General features: G+C 46.4%; 1 pseudogene; it reads right to left on the reverse strand.

Annotated features, from left to right (window-relative positions):
- The window catches only part of LOC121839309, a 72,770-nt pseudogene extending 47,687 nt beyond the window's left edge, over positions 1–25,083 (reverse strand).
- Between the last annotated feature and the right edge of the window lie 751 nt (positions 25,084–25,834).

Here is a 25,834-nt window from a genome sequence, read left to right on the forward strand (position 1 = left end):
CTGGTCAAAAGTAGTGCACTATATAGGGAAACAACTTGACTTTGAGCCAATCAGAGAGCATGAACCCCGACGTGGGGAACCAACGGGAGTGACAACAAAAAGGAAAAAGAGGGCATTTTCTCCACTAATCCAAGGTTAAATCACAGAGTTTCTAAGCCCAGAGGCGCAACATCACCAGACTTCTAGGAACGCGTCAATGCGGACCAAGCGGACCAGGCGGACCAGGCGGACCAAGCAGACCAGGCGGGCCAGGCGGACCAAGCGGGCCAGGCGGACCAAGCGGACCAGGCGGACCAAGCGGACCAGGCGGCCAGGTGGACCAAGCGGGCCAGGTGGACCAAGCGGACCAGGCGGACCAGGCGAACCAGGCGGACCAGGTGGACCAGGCGGACCAGGCCGAGGTTTGGGGAGTCAATGAGAGAAGGGAAAGGTCTTCCTTAGTTGTTAAATACAATCGACTATAGATTGGAGTCATTATCTAGTTGAACATTTTAGTAATCCAACCTCTTGAAGATGACAAACTGACATGTTTTCGTCAAAAACAACTTCTTATCAAAGGAGTGCCTTTGATTGAACAGCGAGAGACAACCGTTAGATCAGGGATGCGTTCAGTATTTTATTCTGGAATGAAGTTGAAAAACTGGGAGGAGTTGGGTTGTGGGTTGGGGAACGCTGTCAGCATGGCCAATCCCTTTAAATACGACACTCATTGCATCAAGTCACACCACGCCTCACCAAACGGTAGCAAACAGACCCCCTGTTCAAGAACACACAAGAACGTTTTGGGGATAGCAAACATTAAAGCGAACTGAACTTACCTCTGATGGCGTGTTTCCGGGCATTAGCTTAGCTAGCGAACGTCGCCATGACATTGCCTACAAGTGTGATCAGTTTCTACCTATCTAACCAACTGTACTGTCTTTGGCTAAATGTCATGAGCCAGTCACAATTCATATTCAATGTAGGCTATGGGATGGTAGCTAGCTAAGTACAGAGATGCAATGCACACAACACTAAATACTTCCTCCAAGCTAGCTAACCACTGTAGCTAGTATTGACATAATTAAATCACAATGGATTAGCTTCCATGAAACAGCTTCCTGTGTTAGCTGCTGAGCACCATACTTAGCTAGCTAGGATGCTGTGCTAGCTGGTGAATATGGTAATGTTAGCTAGCTAGCTAAACATTTGTCTATGGTCTGGCACTGGCAGTATGGGATTATAGAAAGTGAATTAAATTGTTTCTTCATCATCTTGCTAGGTAGTTATCTAGCTGTAGCCACCTGGCTAGTATCAACTAAGGCCTTCTTTAAAATAGCATGACTAAGCAACACACATGGTCAACACTGCCAATCAATGCTACTTTCACCATCTTGTTTGGAGTATTTAAACAAGGCTGACTACTTCAAGGTCTTTGCTGTGTGAACACAAGTTGGTTGAATGCCGATACTGTTCAAAGGTGCAAAGTACTGTTGGCAGGCAAACATTTGACAATCCTACAGGTGTGTCTGAGCTTTTATAGAGTAGAGACAGGATCACAATACAGCTCCCCGCTCCTCCCTTCCTGTCTTCTTCTCCCTTCCTGTCTTCTCCTCCCTTCCTGCCTGCTCCTCCCTTCCTGTCTTCTTCTCCCTTCCTGCCTTCTCCTCCCGTCCTGTGTATCTGAACTACAACATACTGGTTCATTTACTCTAAAACTCAGACAGATAATCACAACTCTAAATAGTGTAAATTCAACCAGCCATATCATACCTCTTACAGCGGGAAACGAGGCAACAGTAAACATGTCGTCCCCCAGGAATTACGCAGACCAATTGGACCAATTGAGATATGGATTAACACATTTCAGTTGATTACTATAGCGCCTGCCTTGAACCAATCAGTGTCCTTATGTAAATGACGGATCTTTATGTCAAGACACATCAGTGTCATTGGCAGGTAGCCTAGCGGTTAAGAGCGTTTGGGCCAGTACCCGAAAGGTCACTGGTTTAAATCCCCAAGCCGACTAATTGAAAAATCTGCCGATGTGCTCTTGAACAGCGTCTGCTAAATGAAGTAAATTGAATTTGGGTTGGGGAGGGGATAGGGGACTGACTGACTGGCTGGTCTAAGGAGGGGATAGGGGACTGACTGACTGGCTGGGTTGGGGAGGGGATAGGGGACTGACTGACTGGCTGGTCTAGTGAGGGGATAGGGGACTGACTGACTGACTGGCTGGGTTGGGGAGGGGATAGGGGACTGACTGACTGGCTGGTCTAGTGAGGGGATAGGGGACTGACTGACTGGCTGGTCTAGTGAGGGGATAGGGGACTGACTGACTAGCTGGTCTAGTGAGGGATAGGGGACTGACTGACTGGCTGGCCTAGTGAGGGGATAGGGGACTAACTGACTGGCTGGTCTAGTGAGGGGATAGGGGACTGACTGACTGGCTGGTCTAGTGAGGGGATAGGGGACTGACTGACTGGCTGGTCTAGTGAGGGGATAGGGGACTGACTGACTAGCTGGTCTAGTGAGGGGATAGGGGACTGACTGACTGGCTGGGTTGGGGAGGGGATAGGGGACTGACTGACTGGCTGGTCTAAGGAGGGGATAGGGGACTGACTGACTGGCTGGTCTAGTGAGGGGATAAGGGACTGACTGACTGGCTGGGTTGGGGAGGGGATAGGGGACTGACTGACTGGCTGGTCTAGTGAGGGGATAGGGGACTGACTGACTGGCTGGTCTAGTGAGGGGATAGGGGACTGACTGACTGGCTGGGTTGGGGAGGGGATAGGGGACTGACTGACTGGCTGGTCTAGTGAGGGGATAGGGGACTGACTGACTGGCTGGTCTAGTGAGGGGATAGGGACTGACTGACTGGCTGGGTTGGGGAGGGATAGGGGACTGACTGACTGGCTGGTCTAGTGAGGGGATAGGGGACTGACTGACTGGCTGGTCCAGTGAGGGGATAGGGGACTGACTGACTGGCTGGTCTAGTGAGGGGATAGGGGACTGACTGACTGGCTGGTCTAGTGAGGGGATAGGGGACTGACTGACTGGCTGGGTTGGGGAGGGGATAGGGGACTGACTGACTGGCTGGTCTAAGGAGGGGATAGGGGACCGCCTGACTGGCTGGTCTAGTGAGGGGATAGGGGACTGACTGACTGGCTGGGTTGGGGAGGGGATAGGGGACTGACTGACTGGCTGGTCTAGTGAGGGGATAGGGGACTGACTGACTGGCTGGTCTAGTGAGGGGATAGGGGACTGACTGACTGGCTGGGTTGGGGAGGGGATAGGGGACTGACTGACTGTCTGGTCTAGTGAGGGGATAGGGGACTGACTGACTGGCTGGTATAGTGAGGGGATAGGGGACTGACTGACTGGCTGGTCTAGTGAGGGGATAGGGGACTGACTGACTGGCTGGTCTAGTGAGGGGATAGGGGACTGACTGACTGGCTGGTCTAGTGAGGGGATAGGGGACTGACTGACTGGCTGGGTTGGGGAGGGGATAGGGGACTGACTGACTGGCTGGTCTAAGGAGGGGATAGGGGACTGACTGACTGGCTGGTCTAGTGAGGGGATAGGGGACTGACTGACTGGCTGGGCTGGGGAGGGGATAGGGGACTGACTGACTTGCTGGTCTAGTGAGGGGATAGGGGACTGACTGACTGGCTGGTCTAGTGAGGGGATAGGGGACTGACTGACTGGCTGGGTTGGGGAGGGATAGGGGACTGACTGACTGGCTGGTCTAGTGAGGGATAGGGGACTGACTGACTGGCTGGGGTATGGAGGGGATAGGGGACTGACTGACTGGCTGGTCTAGTGAGGGGATAGGGACTGACTGACTGGCTGGTCTAGTGAGGGGATAGGGACTGACTGACTGGCTGGTCTAGTGAGGGGATAGGGGACTGACTGACTGGCTGGTCTAGTGAGGGGATAGGGGACTGACTGACTAGCTGGTCTAGTGAGGGATAGGGACTGACTGACTGGCTGGGTTGGGGAGGGGATAGGGGACTGACTGACTGGCTGGTCTAAGGAGGGGATAGGGGACTGACTGACTGGCTGGTCTAGTGAGGGGATAGGGGACTGACTGACTGGCTGGGTTGGGGAGGGGATAGGGGACTGACTGACTGGCTGGTCTAGTGAGGGGATAGGGGACTGACTGACTGGCTGGTCTAGTGAGGGATAGGGGACTGACTGACTGGCTGGGTTGGGGAGGGGATAGGGGACTGACTGACTGGCTGGAGTGAGGGGACTGACTGACTGGCTGGTCTAGGAGGGGATAGGGGACTGACTGACTGGCTGGTCTGGGGAGGGGATAGGGGACTGACTGACTGGCTGGTCTAGTGAGGGGATAGGGGACTGACTGACTGACTGGCTGGGTTGGGGAGGGGATAGGGGACTGACTGACTGGCTGGTCTAGTGAGGGGATAGGGGACTGACTGACTGGCTGGTCTAGTGAGGGGATAGGGGACTGACTGACTAGCTGGTCTAGTGAGGGGATAGGGGACTGACTGACTGGCTGGCCTAGTGAGGGGATAGGGGACTAACTGACTGGCTGGTCTAGTGAGGGGATAGGGGACTGACTGACTGGCTGGTCTAGTGAGGGATAGGGACTGACTGACTGGCTGGTCTAGTGAGGGGATAGGGGACTGACTGACTAGCTGGTCTAGTGAGGGGATAGGGGACTGACTGACTGGCTGGGTTGGGGAGGGATAGGGGACTGACTGACTGGCTGGTCTAAGGAGGGGATAGGGGACTGACTGACTGGCTGGTCTAGTGAGGGGATAAGGGACTGACTGACTGGCTGGGTTGGGGAGGGATAGGGGACTGACTGACTGGCTGGTCTAGTGAGGGGATAGGGGACTGACTGACTGGCTGGTCTAGTGAGGGGATAGGGGACTGACTGACTGGCTGGGTTGGGGAGGGGATAGGGGACTGACTGACTGGCTGGTCTAGTGAGGGGATAGGGGACTGACTGACTGGCTGGTCTAGTGAGGGATAGGGGACTGACTGACTGGCTGGGTTGGGGAGGGGATAGGGGACTGACTGACTGGCTGGTCTAGTGAGGGGATAGGGGACTGACTGACTGGCTGGTCCAGTGAGGGATAGGGGACTGACTGACTGGCTGGTCTAGTGAGGGGATAGGGGACTGGCTGGACTGACTGGCTGGTCTAGTGAGGGGATAGGGGACTGACTGACTGGCTGGGTTGGGGAGGGGATAGGGGACTGACTGACTGGCTGGTCTAAGGAGGGGATAGGGGACCGCCTGACTGGCTGGTCTAGTGAGGGGATAGGGGACTGACTGACTGGCTGGGTTGGGGAGGGGATAGGGGACTGACTGACTGGCTGGTCTAGTGAGGGGATAGGGGACTGACTGACTGGCTGGTCTAGTGAGGGGATAGGGGACTGACTGACTGGCTGGGTTGGGGAGGGGATAGGGGACTGACTGACTGTCTGGTCTAGTGAGGGGATAGGGGACTGACTGACTGGCTGGTATAGTGAGGGGATAGGGGACTGACTGACTGGCTGGTCTAGTGAGGGGATAGGGGACTGACTGACTGGCTGGTCTAGTGAGGGGATAGGGGACTGACTGACTGGCTAGCTGGTCTAGTGAGGGATAGGGGACTGACTGACTGGCTGGGTTGGGGAGGGGATAGGGGACTGACTGACTAGCTGGTCTAAGGAGGGGATAGGGGACTGACTGACTGGCTGGTCTAGTGAGGGGATAGGGGACTGACTGACTGGCTGGGTTGGGGAGGGGATAGGGGACTGACTGACTTGCTGGTCTAGTGAGGGGATAGGGGACTGACTGACTGGCTGGTCTAGTGAGGGGATAGGGGACTGACTGACTGGCTGGGTTGGGGAGGGATAGGGGACTGACTGACTGGCTGGTCTAGTGAGGGATAGGGGACTGACTGACTGGCTGGGGTATGGAGGGGATAGGGGACTGACTGACTGGCTGGTCTAGTGAGGGGATAGGGGACTGACTGACTGGCTGGTCTAGTGAGGGGATAGGGGACTGACTGACTGGCTGGTCTAGTGAGGGGATAGGGGACTGACTGACTGGCTGGTCTAGTGAGGGATAGGGGACTGACTGACTAGCTGGTCTAGTGAGGGATAGGGGACTGACTGACTGGCTGGGTTGGGGAGGGGATAGGGGACTGACTGACTGGCTGGTCTAAGGAGGGGATAGGGGACCGACTGACTGGCTGGTCTAGTGAGGGGATAGGGGACTGACTGACTGGCTGGGTTGGGGAGGGGATAGGGGACTGACTGACTGGCTGGTCTAGTGAGGGGATAGGGGACTGACTGACTGGCTGGTCTAGTGAGGGGATAGGGGACTGACTGACTGGCTGGGTTGGGGAGGGGATAGGGGACTGACTGACTGGCTGGTCTAGTGAGGGGATAGGGGGGACTGACTGACTGGCTGGTCTAGTGAGGGGATAGGGGACTGACTGACTGGCTGGTCTAGTGAGGGGATAGGGACTGACTGACTGGCTGGTCTAGTGAGGGGATAGGGGACTGACTGACTGGCTGGTCTAGTGGGGAGGGGATACTGACTGGGGACTAGGGGACTGACTGGCTGGTCTAGTGAGGGGATAGGGGACTGACTGACTGGCTGGGTTGGGGAGGGGATAGGGGACTGACTGACTGGCTGGTCTAGTGAGGGGATAGGGGACTGACTGACTGGCTGGGGTATGGAGGGGATAGGGGACTGACTGACTGGCTGGTCTAGTGAGGGGATAGGGGACTGACTGACTGGCTGGTCTAGTGAGGGGATAGGGGACTGACTGACTGGCTGGTCTAGTGAGGGGATAGGGGACTGACTGACTGGCTGGTCTAGTGAGGGGATAGGGGACTGACTGACTAGCTGGTCTAGTGAGGGGATAGGGGACTGACTGACTGGCTGGGTGGGGAGGGGATAGGGGACTGACTGACTGGCTGGTCTAAGGAGGGGATAGGGGACTGACTGACTGGCTGGTCTAGTGAGGGGATAGTGGGGACTGACTGACTGGCTGGGTTGGGGAGGGATGAGGGGGGGACTGACTGACTGGCTGGTCTAGTGAGGGGATAGGGGACTGACTGACTGGCTGGTCTAGTGAGGGGATAGGGGACTGACTGACTGGCTGGGTTGGGGAGGGGATAGGGGACTGACTGACTGGCTGGTCTAGTGAGGGATAGGGGACTGACTGACTGGCTGGTCTAGTGAGGGATAGGGGACTGACTGACTGGCTGGTCTAGTGAGGGGATAGGGGACTGACTGACTGGCTGGTCTAGTGAGGGATAGGGGACTGACTGACTGGCTGGGTTGGGGAGGGGATAGGGGACTGACTGACTGGCTGGTCTAGTGAGGGATAGGGGACTGACTGACTGGCTGGGTTGGGGAGGGATAGGGACTGACTGACTGGCTGGTCTAGTGAGGGGATAGGGGACTGACTGACTGGCTGGGGTATGGAGGGGATAGGGGACTGACTGACTGGCTGGTCTAGTGAGGGGATAGGGGACTGACTGACTGGCTGGTCTAGTGAGGGGATAGGGGACTGACTGACTGGCTGGTCTAGTGAGGGGATAGGGGACTGACTGACTGGCTAGGTTGGGGAGGCCAAATTGTGAAGCCATTGATAATTACAGCGTTGTTGGTATTTGTTGGCTGATTCAGATGAAGGGTGCTGGTCTCTTCTTACAGGGCCGGGCCGTGTCTGTAGACGCACACGCGCGCACGCACACACACACATACATACACACTCACACACACACACAGGGCGGGTGGGAAGGTCAGTCCCAGACTTCAACAACATGTGTTCCACATTTACAAAGGCTTCACCTGCTGGACAAAGGCTCTGTCTGAGCTACGACCCAATACCCTGCTGCTATTCTCTAGTTCTCTCTTTCTTTCCGATCCATTTAAAGATCCTTTGTTTATGGCTTTGGCCCTCTCTGGAAGGCTCTAACAAAGTACATCACAACAATACACGTAACAAAACAAAACCAACAGGAAGTTTTGAAAGAATTGTCACATTTCTATTGTTATTTATTTGCAATATGCAACTTTCTGGGTGACCGGACCAAATTCACATAGAAATGTTTTGTTATAGATCTGTCACTCTCATTGAAAGCCAGTCTAAGAAGCGGTATGTCTGTTCTATGTGCTCTGTTTCTATGCTTTCTATGCTTAAGTGTTGTTTTTGCATCTTTTACTTTCAGTTTTGTAAATCAGATTTTAACACCTGAAAATACAATATTTGTGTTAATGGATAATCTATCTCACAGCGGTTTAGATGGTACAGTGATTCTCTACACTCTACTAGCTGGTTTAGTCACATAAACTGAAGTTATGATGAACTATTATAATTTAATCAACCAGGATATGGTGCAGCGATTTCTGCACCTTTAAACTAATGCAAGAAGTTTGACACTTTTTACACTTCTACATGGTAAATAAAAGTTAAAGCAACCTATCATTGTCTTGCAAATACAAATACTTAGGTGTCTGGTTAGACTGTAAACTCTCCTTCCAGACTCACATTAAGCATCTCCAATCCAAAATTAAATCTAGAATAGGCTTTCTATATCGCAACAAAGCATCCTTCACTCATGCTGCCAAACAACCCTCGTAAAACTGACCATCTTACCAATCCTCGACTTCGGCGATGTCATCTATAAAATAGCCTCCAACACCCTACTCAACAAAATGGATGCAGTCTATCACAGTGCCATCCGTTTTGTCACCAAAGCCCCATACACTACCCACCATTGCGACCTGTACACTCTCGTTGGTTGGCCCTCTCTTCATACTCGTCGCCAAACCCACTGGCTCCAGGTCATCTACAAGTCTCTGCTAGGTAAAGCCCTTATCTCAGCTCACTGGTCACCATAGCAGCACCCACTCGTAGCACGCGCTCCAACAGGTATATCTCACTGGTCACCCCCAAAGCCAATTCCTCCTTTGGTCGCCTTTCCTTCCAGTTCTCTGCTGCTAATGACTGGAACAAACTGCAAAAATATCTGAAGCTGGAGACTCACATCTCCCTCACTAGCTTTAAGCACGAGCTGTCAGAGCAGTTCACAGATCACTGCACCTGTACATAGCCCACCTGTAAATAGCCCATCCAATTACCTCATCCCCATACTGTATTTATTTATCTTGCTCCTTTGCACCCCAGTATCTCTACTTGCATATTCATCTTCTGCACATCTACCATTCCAGTGTTTAATTGCTATATTGTAATTACTTCGCCACCACGGCCTATTTATTGCCTTAACTCCCTTATCTTACCTCATTTGCACATGCTGTATATAGACTTTTTCTACTGTATTATTGACTGTATGTTTGTTTATTCCATGTGTAACTCTGTGTTGTTGTATGTGTCAAACTGCTTTGCTTTATCTTGGCCAGGTCGCAGTTGCAAATGAGAACTTGTTCTTAACAAGACTACCTGGTTAAATAAAGGTGAAATATATATATATATTTTAAATGTTATTCCTATCCCCATTTATAAAGACATGTTATTCCTATCCCCATTTATAAAGACATGTTATTCCTATCCCCATTTATAACAACATGTTATTCCTATCCCCATTTATAACATGTTATTCCTATCCCCATTTATAACGACATGTTATTCCTATCCCCATTTATAACGACATGTTATTCCTATCCCCATTTATAACAACATGTTATTCCTATCCCCATTTATAACAACATGTTATTCCTATCCCCATTTATAACAACATGTTATTCCTATCCCCATTTATAACAACATGTTATTCCTATCCCCATTTATAACGACATGTTATTCCTATCCCCATTTATAACGACATGTTATTCCTATCCCCATTTACACAAAAATTCTAAAGTTTAGGGTCACGTAGAAATGTCCTTGTTTTTGAAAGAAAAGCATAAAATTGGTCAGAATTTCAGTGTAGACAATGTTAATGTTGTAAATGACTATTGTAGCTGGAAACGGCAGATTTTTTAAAAGGAATATCTACATAGGCGAACAGAGGCCCATTATCAGCAACCATCACTCCTGTGTTCCAATGGCAGGTTGTGTTAGCTAATCCAAGTTTATCATTTTAAAGGACTAACTGATTATTAGAAAACCCTTTTTTGCAATTATGTTAGCACAGCTGAAAACTGTTGTCCTGATTAAAGAAGCAATAAAACTGGCCTTCTATAGACTAGTTGAGTATCTGGAGCATCAGCATTTGTGGGTTCGATTACAGGCTCAAAATGGCCAGAAACAAAGACCTTTCTTCTGAAACTCTTCAGTCTATTGTTGTTCTCAGAAATGAAGGCTATTCCATGTGAGAAATTGGCAAGAAACTGAAGATCTTGTACAACGCTGTGTACTACTCCCTTCACAAAACAATGCAAACTGGCTCTAACCAGAATAGAAAGAGTGGGAGGTGCACAACTGAGCGAGAGGACCAGTACATTAGTGTCTAGTTTGAGAACCAGACGTCTCACAAGTGTTGACGTTGAGACTGGACAGAGGAACTCTGCCTAGAAGGGCAGCATCCCGGAGTCACCTCTTCACTGTTGACGTTGAGACTGGACAGAGGAACTCTGCCTAGAAGGGCAGCATCCCGGAGTCACCTCTTCACGGTTGATGTTGAGACTGGACAGAGGAACTCTGCCTAGAAGGCAGCTTCATGAAATAGTACCCGCAAAACACCAGTCGCAACGTAAACAGTGAAGAGGTGACTCCGGGATGCTGGCCTTCTAGGCAGAGTTCCTCTGTCTAGCGTCTGTGTTCTTTTGCCCATCTTTTGCATATCTCAGACTGGCCAATAAAAAGAAAATACTTTGAGATATGTATTTTTCTTTGCACCTCTGCCTAGAAGGGCAGCATCCCGGAGTCACCTCTTCACTGTTGACATTGAGACTGGACAGAGGGACTCTGCCTAGAAGGGCAGCATCCCGGAGTCACCTCTTCACTGTTGACGTTGAGACTGGACAGAGGAACTCTGCCTAGAAGGGCAGCATCCCGGAGTCACCTCTTCACTGTTGACGTTGAGACTGGACAGAGGAAGTCTGCCTAGAAGGGCAGCATCCCGGAGTCACCTCTTCACGGTTGATGTTGAGACTGGACAGAGGGACTCTGCCTAGAAGGGCAGCATCCCAGAGTCACCTCTTCACTGTTGACGTTGAGACTGGACAGAGGAACTCTGCCTAGAAGGGCAGCATCCCGGAGTCACCTCTTCACTGTTGACGTTGAGACTGGACAGAGGAACTCTGCCTAGAAGGGCAGCATCCCGGAGTCACCTCTTCACTGTTGACGTTGAGACTGGACAGAGGAACTCTGCCTAGAAGGGCAGCATCCCAGAGTCACCTCTTCACTGTTGATGTTGAGACTGGACAGAGGAACTCTGCCTAGAAGGGCAGCATCCCAGAGTCACCTCTTCACTGTTGACGTTGAGACTGGACAGAGGAACTCTGCCTAGAAGGGCAGCATCCCGGAGTCACCTCTTCACTGTTGACGTTGAGACTGGTGTTTTGCGGGTCTAGCTAAATGCTTGTGTTCCTAGCTCCAACAGGTCAGTAGTATCTAACTAAATGCTTGTGTTCCTAGCTCCAACAGCACAGTAATATCTAACTAAATGCATGTGTTCCTAACTCCAACAGTGCAGTAATATCTAACTAAATGCTTGTGTTTCTTGCTCCAACAGGTCAGTAGTATCTAACTAAATGCTTGTGTTCCTAGCTCCAACAGCACAGTAATATCTAACTAAATGCTTGTGTTTCTAGCTCCAACAGTGCAGTAATATCTTACTAAATGCTTGTGTTCCTAGCTCCAACAGTAATATCTAACTAAATGCTTGTGATTCTAGCTCCAACAGTACAGTAGTATCTAACTAAATGCTTGTGTTCCTAGCTCCAACAGTAATATCTAACTAAATGCTTGTGATTCTAGCTCCAACAGTAATATCTAACTAAATGCTTGTGTTCCTAGCTCCAACAGTAATATCTAACTAAATGCTTGTGTTCCTAGCTCCAACAGTAATATCTAACTAAATGCTTGTGATTCTAGCTCCAACAGTAATATCTAACTAAATGCTTGTGTTTCTAGCTCCAACAGGTCAGTAATATCTAACTAAATGCTTGTGTTTCTAGCTCCAACAGTAATATCTAACTAAATGCTTATGTTTCTTGCTCCAACAGTAATATCTAACTAAATGCATGTGTTCCTAACTCCAACAGTGCAGTAATATCTAACTAAATGCTTGTGTTTCTTGCTCCAACAGGTCAGTAGTATCTAACTAAATGCTTGTGTTCCTAGCTCCAACAGCACAGTAATATCTAACTAAATGCTTGTGTTTCTAGCTCCAACAGTGCAGTAATATCTTACTAAATGCTTGTGTTCCTAGCTCCAACAGTAATATCTAACTAAATGCTTGTGATTCTAGCTCCAACAGTACAGTAGTATCTAACTAAATGCTTGTGTTCCTAGCTCCAACAGTAATATCTAACTAAATGCTTGTGTTCCTAGCTCCAACAGTAATATCTAACTAAATGCTTGTGATTCTAGCTCCAACAGTACAGTAGTATCTAACTAAATGCTTGTGTTCCTAGCTCCAACAGTAATATCTAACTAAATGCTTGTGTTTCTAGCTCCAACAGTAATATCTTACTAAATGCTTGTGTTCCTAGCTCCAACAGTAATATCTAACTAAATGCTTGTGATTCTAGCTCCAACAGTACAGTAGTATCTAACTAAATGCTTGTGTTCCTAGCTCCAACAGTAATATCTAACTAAATGCTTGTGATTCTAGCTCCAACAGTAATATCTAACTAAATGCTTGTGTTCCTAGCTCCAACAGTAATATCTAACTAAATGCTTGTGTTCCTAGCTCCAACAGTAGTATCTAACAAAATGCTTGTGTTCCTAGCTCCAACAGCACAGTAATATCTAACTAAATGCATGTGTTCCTAACTCCAACAGTGCAGTAATATCTAACTAAATGCTTGTGTTTCTTGCTCCAACAGGTCAGTAGTATCTAACTAAATGCTTGTGTTCCTAGCTCCAACAGCACAGTAATATCTAACTAAATGCTTGTGTTTCTAGCTCCAACAGTGCAGTAATATCTTACTAAATGCTTGTGTTCCTAGCTCCAACAGTAATATCTAACTAAATGCTTGTGATTCTAGCTCCAACAGTACAGTAGTATCTAACTAAATGCTTGTGTTCCTAGCTCCAGCAGTAATATCTAACTAAATGTTCGTGTTCCTAGCTCCAACAGTAATATCTAACTAAATGCTATACTTCCGGCGCCGACAGAGATGGCCGCCTCGCTTCGCGTTCCTAGGAAACTATGCAGTTTTTTGTTTTTTTACGTGTTATTTCTTACACTAGTACCCCAGGTCATCTTAGGTTTCATTACATACAGCCGAGAAGAACTACTGAATATAAGATCAGCGTCAACTCACCATCAGTACGACCAAGAATATGTTTTTCGCGATGCGGATCCTGTGTTCTGCCTTACAACCAGTGTAACCGAGTGGATCACATGCAGCGACAAAAAAAAAAAAACGACTCAGAAAAAGAGGGAAACGAAGCGGTCTTCTGGTCAGACTCCGGAGACGGGCACATCGTGCACCACTCCCTAGCATTCTTCTTGCCAATGTCCAGTCTCTTGACAACAAGGTTGATGAAATCCGAGCAAGGGTAGCATTCCAGAGGGACATCAGAGACTGTAACGTTCTCTGCTTCACGGAAACATGGCTAACTGGAGAGACGCAATCCGAAGCGGTGCAGCCAGCGGGTTTCTCCACGCATCGCGCCGACAGAAACAAACATCTTTCTGGTAAGAAGACGGGCGGGGGCGTATGCCTTATGGCCAACGTGACATGGTGTGATGAAAGAAACATACAGGAACTCAAATCCTTCTGTTCACCTGATTTAGAATTCCTCACAATCAAATGTAGACCGCATTATCTACCAAGAGAATTCTCTTCGATTATAATCACAGCCGTATATATCCCCCAAGCAGACACATCGATGGCTCTGAACGAACTTTATTTAACTCTCTGCAAACTGGAAACGATTTATCCGGAGGCTGCATTCATTGTAGCTGGGGATTTTAACAAGGCTAATCTGAAAACAAGACTCCCTAAATTTTATCAGCATATCGATTGCGCAACCAGGGGTGGAAAGACCCTGGATCATTGTTACTCTAACTTCCGCGACGCATATAAGGCCCTGCCCCGCCCCCTTTCGGAAAAGCTGACCACGACTCCATTTTGTTGATCCCTGCCTACAGACAGAAACTAAAACAAGAAGCTCCCACGCTGAGGTCTGTCCAACGCTGGTCCGACCAAGCTACTCCTACCCCGGACAACAGCACTGCACCCCCAACAGCAACTCGCCCAAGCCTTCCCCATTTCTCCTTCTCCCAAATCCATTCAGCTGATGTTCTGAAAGAGCTGCAAAATCTGGACCCCTACAAATCAGCCGGGCTAGACAATCTGGACCCTTTCTTTCTAAAATTATCTGCCGAAATTGTTGCCATCCCTATTACTAGCCTGTTCAACCTCTCTTTCGTGTCGTCTGAGATTCCCAAAGATTGGAAAGCAGCTGCGGTCATCCCCCTCTTCAAAGGGGGACACTCTTGACCCAAACTGCTACAGACCTATATCTATCCTACCGTGCCTTTCTAAGGTCTTCGAAAGCCAAGTCAACAAACAGATTACCGACCATTTCGAATCTCACCATACCTTCTCTGCTATGCAATCTGGTTTCAGAGCTGGTCATGGGTGCACCTCAGCCACGCTCAAGGTCCTAAACGATATCTTAACTGCCATCGATAAGAAACATTACTGTGCAGCCGTATTCATTGATCTGGCCAAGGCTTTCGACTCTGTCAATCACCACATCCTCATCGGCAGACTCGACAGCCTTGGTTTCTCAAATAATTGCCTCGCCTGGTTCACCAACTACTTCTCTGATAGAGTTCAGTGTGTTAAATCGGAGGGTCTGCTGTCCGGACCTCTGGCAGTCTCTATGGGGGTGCCACAGGGTTCAATTCTTGGACCGACTCTCTTCTCTGTATACATCAATGAGGTCGCTCTTGCTGCTGGTGAATCCCTGATCCACCTCTACGCAGACGACACCATTCTGTATACTTCCGGCCCTTCTTTGGACACTGTGTTAACAACCCTCCAGGCAAGCTTCAATGCCATACAACTCTCCTTCCGTGGCCTCCAATTGCTCTTAAATACAAGTAAAACTAAATGCATGCTCTTCAACCGATCGCTACCTGCACCTACCAGCCTGTCCAACATCACTACTCTGGACGGCTCTGACTTAGAATACGTGGACAACTACAAATACTTAGGTGTCTGGTTAGACTGTAAACTCTCCTTCCAGACCCATATCAAACATCTCCAATCCAAAGTTAAATCTAGAATTGGCTTCCTATTTCGCAACAAAGCATCCTTCACTCATGCTGCCAAACATACCCTTGTAAAACTGACCATCCTACCAGTCCTCGACTTTGGCGATGTCATTTACAAAATAGCCTCCAATACCCTACTCAACAAATTGGATGCAGTCTATCACAGTGCAATCCGTTTTATCACCAAAGCCCCATATACTACCCACCATTGCGACCTGTACGCTCTCGTTGGCTGGCCCTCGCTTCATACTCGTCGCCAAACCCACTGGCTCCATGTCATCTACAAGACCCTGCTAGGTAAAGTCCCCCTTATCTCAGCTCGCTGGTCACCATAGCATCTCCCACCTGTAGCACACGCTCCAGCAGGTATATCTCTCTAGTCACCCCCAAAACCAATTCTTCCTTTGGCCGCCTCTCCTTCCAGTTCTCTGCTGCCAATGACTGGAACGAACTACAAAAATCTCTGAAACTGGAAACACTTATCTCCCTCACTAGCTTTAAGCACCAACTATCAGAGCAGCTCACAGATTACTGCACCTGTACATAGCCCACCTATAATTTAGCCCAAACAACTACCTCTTTCCCAACTGTATTTAATTTTTATTTATTTATTTATTTTGCTCCTTTGCACCCCATTATTTTTATTTCTACTTTGCACATTCTTCCATTGCAAAACTACCATTCCAGTGTTTTACTTGCTATATTGTATTTACTTTGCCACCATGGCCTTTTTTGCCTTTACCTCCCTTCTCACCTCATTTGCTCACATTGTATATAGACTTGTTTATACTGTATTATTGACTGTATGTTTGTTTTACTCCATGTGTAACTCTGTGTCGTTGTATCTGTCGAACTGCTTTGCTTTATCTTGGCCAGGTCGCAATTGTAAATGAGAACTTGTTCTCAACTTGCCTACCTGGTTAAATAAAGGTAAAATAAATTTTTAAAAAATAAAGCTGACTCCACACTCCAAGACTGCTTCCATCACGTGGACTGGGAGATGTTTCGTATTGCGTCAGACAACAACATTGACGAATACGCTGATACGGTGTGCGAGTTCATTAGAACGTGCGTTGAAGATGTCGTTCCCATAGCAACGATTAAAACATTCCCTAACCAGAAACCGTGGATTGATGGCAGCATTCGTGTGAAACTGAAGGCACGAACCACTGCTTTTAATCAGGGCAAGGTGTCTGGTAACATGACTGAATACAAACAGTGCAGCTATTCCCTCCGCAAGGCTATCAAACAAGCTAAGCGCCAGTACAGAGACAAAGTAGAATCTCAATTCAACGGCTCAGACACAAGAGGCATGTGGCAGGGTCTACAGTCAATCACGGACTACAGGAAGAAACCCAGCCCAGTCACGGACCAGAATGTCTTGCTCCCAGGCAGACTAAATAACTTTTTTGCCCGCTTTGAGGACAATACAGTGCCACTGACACGGCCTGCAACGGAAACATGCGGTCTCTCCTTCACTGCAGCCGAAGTGAGTAAGACATTTAAACGTGTTAACCCTCGCAAGGCTGCAGGCCCAGACGGCATCCCCAGCCGCGCCCTCAGAGCATGCGCAGACCAGCTGGCCGGTGTGTTTACGGACATATTCAATCAATCCCTATACCAGTCTGCTGTTCCCACATGCTTCAAGAGGGCCACCATTGTTTCTGTTCCCAAGAAAGCTAAGGTAACTGAGCTAAACGACTACCGCCCCGTAGCACTCACATCCGTCATCATGAAGTGCTTTGAGAGACTAGTCAAGGACCACATCACCTCCACCCTACCTGACACCCTTGACCCACTCCAATTTGCTTACCGCCCAAATAGGTCCACAGACGATGCAATCTCAACCACACTGCACACTGCCCTAACCCATCTGGACAAGAGGAATACCTATGTGAGAATGCTGTTCATCGACTACAGCTCGGCATTCAACACCATAGTACCCTCCAAGCTCGTCATCAAGCTCGAGACCCTGGGTCTCGACCCCGCCCTGTGCAACTGGGTACTGGACTTCCTGACGGGCCGCCCCCAGGTGGTGAGGGTAGGCAACAACATCTCCTCCCCGCTGATCCTCAACACTGGGGCCCCACAAGGGTGCGTTCTGAGCCCTCTCCTATACTCCCTGTTCACCCACGACTGCGTGGCCATGCACGCCTCCAACTCAATCATCAAGTTTGCGGACGACACAACAGTGGTAGGCTTGATTACCAACAACGACGAGACGGCCTACAGGGAGGAGGTGAGGGCCCTCGGAGTGTGGTGTCAGGAAAATAACCTCACACTCAACGTCAACAAAACTAAGGAGATGATTGTGGACTTCAGGAAACAGCAGAGGGAACACCCCCCATCCACATCGATGGAACAGTAGTGGAGAGGGTAGCAAGTTTTAAGTTCCTCGGCATACACATCACAGACAAACTGAATTGGTCCACTCACACAGACAGCATCGTGAGGAAGGCGCAGCAGCGCCTCTTCAACCTCAGGAGGCTGAAGAAATTCGGCTTGTCACCAAAAGCACTCACAAACTTCTACAGATGCACAATCGAGAGCATCCTGGCGGGCTGTATCACCGCCTGGTATGGCAACTGCACCGCCCTCAACCGTAAGGCTCTCCAGAGGGTAGTGAGGTCTGCACAACGCATCACCGGGGGCAAACTACCTGCCCTCCAGGACACCTACACCACCCGATGCTACAGGAAGGCCATAAAGATCATCAAGGACATCAACCACCCGAGCCACTGCCTGTTCACCCCGCTGTCATCCAGAAGGCGAGGTCAGTACAGGTGCATCAAAGCTGGGACCGAGAGACTGAAAAACAGCTTCTATCTCAAGGCCATCAGACTGTTAAACAGCCACCACTAACATTGAGTGGCTACTGCCAACACACTGACACTGACACTGACTCAACTCCAGCCACTTTAATCATGGGAATTGATGGGAAATGATGTAAATATATCACTAGCCACTTTAAACAATGCTACCTTATATAATGTTACTTACCCAACATTATTCATCTCATATGCATACGTTGATACTGTACTCTATATCATCGACTGCATCCTTATGTAATACATGTATCACTAGCCACTTTAACTATGCCACTTGGTTTACATACTTATCTCATATGTATATACTGTACTCGATATCATCTACTGTATCTTGCCTATGCTGCTCTGTACCATCACTCATTCAGATATCCTTATGTACATATTCTTTATCCCCTTACACTGTGTATAAGACAGTAGTTTTTTTGGAATTGTTAGTTAGATTACTTGTTCGTTATTACTGCATTGTCGGAACTAGAAGAACAAGCATTTCGCTACACTCGCATTAACATCTGCTAACCATGTGTATGTGACAAATAAAATTTGATTTGATTTGATTTGAAATGCTTGTGTTCCTAGCTCCAACAGTAGTATCTATCGAAATTCTTGTGTTCCTAGCTCCAACAGTAATATCTAACTAAATGATTGTGTTCCTAGCTCCAACAGTAATATCTAACTAAATGCTTGTGTTCCTAACTCCAACAGTGCAGTAATATCTAACTAAATGCTTGTGTTCCTAGCTCCAACAGTAGTATCTAACGAAATTCTTGTGTTCCTAGCTCCAACAGTAATATCTAACTAAATGCTTGTGTTCCTAGCTCCATCAGTAATATCTAACTAAATGCTTGTGTTCCTAACTCCAACAGAGCAGTAATATCTAACTAAATGCTTGTGTTCCTAGCTCCAACAGTAATATCTAACTAAATGCTTGTGTTCCTAGCTCCAACAGTAATATCTAACTAAATGCTTGTGTTCCTAGCTGCAACAGTAATATCTAACTAAGTGCTTGTGTTCCTAGCTCCAACAGTAGTATCTAACTAAATGCTTGTGTTCCTAGCTCCAACAGTAATATCTAACTAAATGCTTGTGTTCCTAGCTCCAACAGTAATATCTAACTAAATGCTCATGTTCCTAGCTCCAACAGTAATATCTAACTAAATGCTTGTGTTCCTAGCTCCAACAGTAATATCTAACTAAATGCTTGTGTTCCTAGCTCCAACAGTAATATCTAACTAAATGCTTGTGTTCCTAGCTCCAACAGTAATATCTAACTAAATGCTTGTGTTCCTAGCTCCAACAGTAATATCTAACTAAATGCTTGCGTTCCTAGCTCCAACAGTAATATCTAACTAAATGCTTGTGTTCCTAGCTCCAACAGTAATATCTAACTAAATGCTTGTGTTCCTAGCTCCAACAGTAATATCTAACTAAATGCTCGCGTTCCTAGCTCCAACAGTAGTATCTAACTAAATGCTTGTATTCCTAGCTCCAACAGTACAGTAATATATAACTAAATGCTTGTGTTCCTATCTCCAACAGTACAGTAATATCTAACTAGATGCTTGTGTTCCTAGCTCCAACAATAGTATCTAACTAAATGCTTGTGTTCCTATCTCCAACAGTACAGTAATATCTAACTAGATGCTTGTGTTCCTAGCTCCAACAGTAGTATCTAACTAAATGCTTGTGTTTCTACCTCCAACAGTGCAGTAATATCTAACTAAATGCTTGTGGTCCTAGCTCCAACAGTGCAGTAGTATCTAACTAAATGCTTGTGTTTCTAGCTCCAACAGTGCAGTAATATCTAACTAAATGCTTGTGTTCCTAGCTCCAACAGGTCAGTAATATCTAACTAAATGCTTGTGTTCCTAGCTCCAACAGTACAGTAATATCTAACTAAATGCTTGTGTTCCTAGCTCCAACAGGGCAGTAATATCTAACTAAATGCTTGTGTTCCTAGCTCCAACAGTAATATCTAACTAAATGCCTGTGTTCCTAGCTCCAACAGTAATATCTAACTAAATGCCTGTGTTCCTAGCTCCAACAGTAATATCTAGCTAAATGCCTGTGTTCCTAGCTCCAACAGTAATATCTAACTAAATGCCTGTGTTCCTAGCTCCAACAGTAATATCTAACTAAATGCCTGTGTTCCTAGCTCCAACAGTAATATCTAACTAAATGCTTGTGTTCCTAGCTCCAACAGTAATATCTAACTAAATGCCTGTGTTCCTAGCTCCAACAGTAGTATCTAACTAAATGCTTGTGTTCCTAGCTCCAACAGTAATATCTAACTAAATGCTCGCGTTCCTAGCTCCAACAGTAATATCTAACTAAATGCTCGCGTTCCTAGCTCCAACAGTAGTATCTAACTAAATGCTTGTATTCCTAGCTCCAACAGTACAGTAATATATAACTAAATGCTTGTGTTCCTATCTCCAACAGTACAGTAATATCTAACTAGATGCTTGTGTTCCTAGCTCCAACAATAGTATCTAACTAAATGCTTGTGTTCCTATCTCCAACAGTACAGTAATATCTAACTAGATGCTTGTGTTCCTAGCTCCAACAGTAGTATCTAACTAAATGCTTGTGTTTCTAGCTCCAACAGTGCAGTAGTATCTAACTAAATGCTTGTGTTTCTAGCTCCAACAGTGCAGTAATATCTAACTAAATGCTTGTGTTCCTAGCTCCAACAGGTCAGTAATATCTAACTAAATGCTTGTGTTCCTAGCTCCAACAGTACAGTAATATCTAACTAAATGCTTGTGTTCCTAGCTCCAACAGTACAGTAATATCTAACTAAATGCTTGTGTTCCTAGCTCCAACAGGTCAGTAATATCTAACTAAATGCTTGTGTTCCTAGCTCCAACAGTACAGTAATATCTAACTAAATGCTTGTGTTCCTAGCTCCAACAGGTCAGTAATATCTAACTAAATGCTTGTGTTCCTAGCTCCAACAGTACAGTAATATCTAACTAAATGCTTGTGTTCCTAGCTCTAGCAGTACAGTAATATCTAACTAAATGCTTGTGTTCCTAGCTCTAGCAGTACAGTAATATCTAACTAAATGCTTGTGTTCCTAGCTCTAGCAGTACAGTAATATCTAACTAAACGCTTGTGTTTCTAGCTCCAACAGTGCAGTAATATCTAACAATTCACAACAATACACACAAATCTAAAGTAAAATAATGGAGTTAAGAAATGTAAATATTAGGACGAGCAATGTTGGAGTGGCATTGACTAAATACAGTTGAACAGAAGACAGTATTTACATATGAGATGAGCAAAGCAGCATATTAACTTTATTAAAGTGACCAGTGATTCCATGTCTATGTATATGGGGCAGCAGCCTCTAAGGTGCAGGGTTGAGTAACCGGGTGGAGGCCGGCTAGTGATGGCTAATTAACAGTCTGATGGCCTTGAGATAGAAGCTATTTTTCAGTCTCTCGGTCCCAGCTTTGATGCACCTGTACTGACCTCGCCTTCTGGATGATAGCAGGGTGAACAGGCAGTGGCTCGGGTGGTTGTTGTCCTTGATGATCCTTTTGGCCTTCCTGTGACATCAGGTGCTGTAGGTGTCCTGCAGGGCAGGCAATGTGCCCCCAGTGATGCGTTGGGCAGACCACACCACCCCCTGGAGAGCCATGTGGTTGTGGGCAGTGCAGTTGCCGCACCAGGCGGTGATACAACCAGAAAGGATGCAGCCTACATAGTGTGTTATTAAAGTGTTGTTTTTAAACTTACTTGAGGAAGTATCTCTGTCCAGAGGGGGTCTGAGCCACCTCCCAACCCGGGGGCAGGGGCATGTCATCTGGGATCTCATAGGACGACTGTCGGAGGTTTGATGGAGGCGCGCCCGCGGGGACCATGCCCAACAGGGGTGACACTGCCCCTAGCTGTAAAGAGGCCGGAGATGAGTGGGCACGCACATGGTGGGGGGCGAGGGCACCAGCCGTAACTGCATCTGTGCTAGCCTGGGTGGAGGTAGGAAGGAGAGGAGATGAGGGGGATGAGGAGGGGGAGAGGAGGGGAAGAGGCGAGAGAGGGAGGGGGGGAGAGAGGAGAGGAAGAGAGGACAGGAGGGGGAGAGAGGAGAATACAGTTGACCAAGCTACCAGTGTTGGGAAAGCTACTCTGAATACAGTTTACCAAGCTACCAGTTCCTTCACACTGGAAGAAGTTACTATAAATATACATTAATATTGTCTTGTTACACACAGTGTGTAATGGAAATGTGTTTCTTGCATATCCCAACTCCCCCTGAGACATCCACAGGGAGTGGGGTCACAGCCACGGTCACCATATCCCAACTCCCCCTGAGACATCCACAGGGAGTGGGGTCACAGCCACGGTCACCATATCCCAACTCCCCTGAGACATCCACAGGGAGTGGGGTCACAGCCACGGTCACCATATCCCAACTCCCCCTGAGACATCCACAGGGAGTGGGGTCACAGCCACGGTCACCATATCCCAACTCCCCCTGAGACATCCACAGGGAGTGGGGTCACAGCCACGGTCACCGTTGTACAGTGCCCCTGGAGCAATTAGGGTTAAGTGCCTTGCTCACGGGCACATGGACAGATGTTTCACCTTGTCAGCTCGGGTATTCGAACCAGCAGCCTTTTGGTTACTGGCCCAATACCCTAACCTCACGGCAACCTGCCGCCCCTAAAGCCAATAACAAAAATACAGTTTACTGTACTATAGTTACTTTGAAAAAGTAGTCCACTACATCCAAACTACTTTGTGAAAAATTATCATATATAAATCTAACATGTCACAGACAAAAAATGAAAAGAAGAGATAACTTTTGGGGTTATATTTTAACAGAATGTATAATGTAGTCTATTAAACACAACAAGAATGTTTCAAGTGAGAATGAGGCAGGTCTGATGACAAAAAATAAAGGAAATGACTGCCTACTTCACCCATATTTTATTGTATTTTTGGAGTAAAAAAGTGGTTTGTAGTTCCAGTAGTTAGCTCTAACACTCCATGGCAAAAAAAAGGCTATTAACTAGTGAACTACCACCAACCTACTGCGAAATGTAGTTACATTTATAGTTAAACTACATGTAGGTCACTACACACTTCAAAGTCATTATTTTAATGAATTATAGCCAAGTTTTCAAAAGAGTAAAGAGTTTAATAAAGAAGCAGTTGTTCCATGCAATAAGAATAAACATGTTAGGTCATGAGCTTGAATAAACATGAATAACAAGTAGGAGACGTTTGATGGTACTACTCATAAAGGCATAGGAGGAGAGGGGTGCTGCCACATGCTGCTACAGCGAATCAGGAAAAACAACTGTAGAGTCCCGACAGCCATTCTGCGACAAGTCTGCAAGTCAAACCCCGAATGCACACCGTCAAACCGCGAATGCACACTGTTAGCTCAACTCTTTTACCAAAGATTATAAACTAAAAAGAAGAAATTGTCAATAGGATTGAGTGATTCAAAAACCAGCATATGATTTTGTAACCGCTACATTGTTTCACAAACCGCTCTGGCAGCATCCACTTCTACACAAACTTATCTGTTGCTATTGAAGTAAATATAAGCCTACAGTCCATTTTTTGATCACAGACATTTTGTTCAAATTCACAAACATCAAAAGTTACACCTTTAATCTTAAAACTAATAATGTATCTTTTATAGTGGTACTGTATATTAATAAGCTTATTTAGGCAACGCAAACAAAAGACAGATTTATTATAAAATAACCCACATCACTTTTGCAACTACAACTTGATGCAACCATAACTTGTGTACTAACTTCAAATAACTATTTAAAAAAGTATAATACTGTAATCCATGCACACAGCACGCACTACTATAGTAATAACACTTTCACGTTAATCAACAACTCCCTCAAAGGTTACCATGCTCAGTTGTTGATTGGTCGGTATTTAGGAAATAGAAGATAACGTCTCAATCAGTTGAATTAGTTAAAGACATGCTCCTGAACTTTGGCGAATATTAAATATGTTTTAAACCTCCCGCTTTTGTCTGGAGTTTTAGGACACTCCCGAGTAGTAACATGTGTGCGTAAGAGTAAAACGACACAAAAGGTTTTCCTCTACTAGTCGGTAAAGTGTCGGGGGCCTAGTAGGTGGGTTGTGTGTGTGAGGGTGGTCTCTAACTTCTTACTTGTCTGGAGTGGGACTTTGGCTCAGGCGGTTTGAAGAAGGAATCGGGTAGCTTTCTCATCCTCATGGGGACAGAGGCGGGGACGATTGTGTTTTTCGGGTTCATAACAGCGTTGAAAAGGGCCTCCAGATCCGTCTCCGAGTCTCCCCGGACATGGACTATCTGGTGACCGGCTGGAGGGTTGTGCTGGCTGGGATCCATGGTTATTCCAAAAACAATACAAAAAGTATTTTCCTGAGAAAAAATGTCTATAAAAGATTCAAAGAGCCGAAATCAATGCAAAGTTTACAGAACGAAACTGGAAACCTCAAATTATCCAACTTCCAAAAGTAAATTCTTCCAAAAGTAAATTCGATGAAGTTGTTAAATTATTGTGAATGTAGATTCTCCCAACAATATGGCTACGGGCTAACTATTGTAATCTCCGAAAAGTGTACTCTTCTTTCTGCTGTTTCGGAAAGACACACTAGCTAATTTAACAACGTGCATATCTACCCAACTGTATCTGTAACTTTTCCAAAAAGAAACACAAAGAGAACAGCTAAAAACTTATCTTGAGCGAAACTCAAATAACTGCACAGATTAACTTTCGAGAGTTGACCGATTTTGCCATGAAACAGGAGTGACAGCGCGCATTGTAAATCATTGCCTTCTCACTGTTGTAAAGTTGAAGCTGACTTGGTTCTACACTCCAGGCAGGACATCCGACTCTGACTCATGTGATCTGAACCTCGGAATGGGCAGGGCTTGGGATCATTCACTGGGACAGAGAGCCTTTACAGAGACCACATCCCTCTTCTCTAGTGGGGAGAACTTTCTCTACAGCAACGTTTAATCATCTATTCTTACCAATGTGATTTAGATTTGAGACTAATCTGGAGTGTTTTTGTGTCGGGAAACTTGTTCTGTTTTATTGTTATAGCAATTGAAATGCCATTGTATTGTCATGCCTTAGTAAATGATTAATGAACTATAGTCATGTCTTGGGAAATTATTAATAAACTATAGTTATGCCTTAATAAATTATGAATAAACTATAGTTATGCCTTAATAAATGAATAAATGATGAATAAACTATAGTTATTCCTTAATAAATGATGAATCAACTATTTAAGCCTTCATACATTATGAATACTCTATAGTCATGCCTTAGTAAATAATATCAATTTAAGGGCTTTATTGGCATGGAAAACATTTGTTAACATTGCCAAAGCAAGTGAAGTAGATCACAAACAAAAGTGAAGTAAACAAAAAAAATTATAGTAAATATTACACTGACAGAAGTTCCAAAATAATAAAGACATTTCAAATGTCATATTATTTATATGTACAGTGTTGTAACGATGTACAAATGGTTAAAGTACAAAAGGGAAAATAAATATACACGAATTTGAGTTATATTTACTATGGTGTTTGTTCTTCACTGGTTGACCTTTTCTTTTGGCAACAGGTCACAAATCTTGCTGCTGTGATG

The sequence above is a fragment of the Oncorhynchus tshawytscha genome, linkage group LG14 (assembly GCF_018296145.1).
Source record: "Oncorhynchus tshawytscha isolate Ot180627B linkage group LG14, Otsh_v2.0, whole genome shotgun sequence".
Classification (NCBI taxonomy): Eukaryota; Metazoa; Chordata; class Actinopteri; order Salmoniformes; family Salmonidae; genus Oncorhynchus; species Oncorhynchus tshawytscha.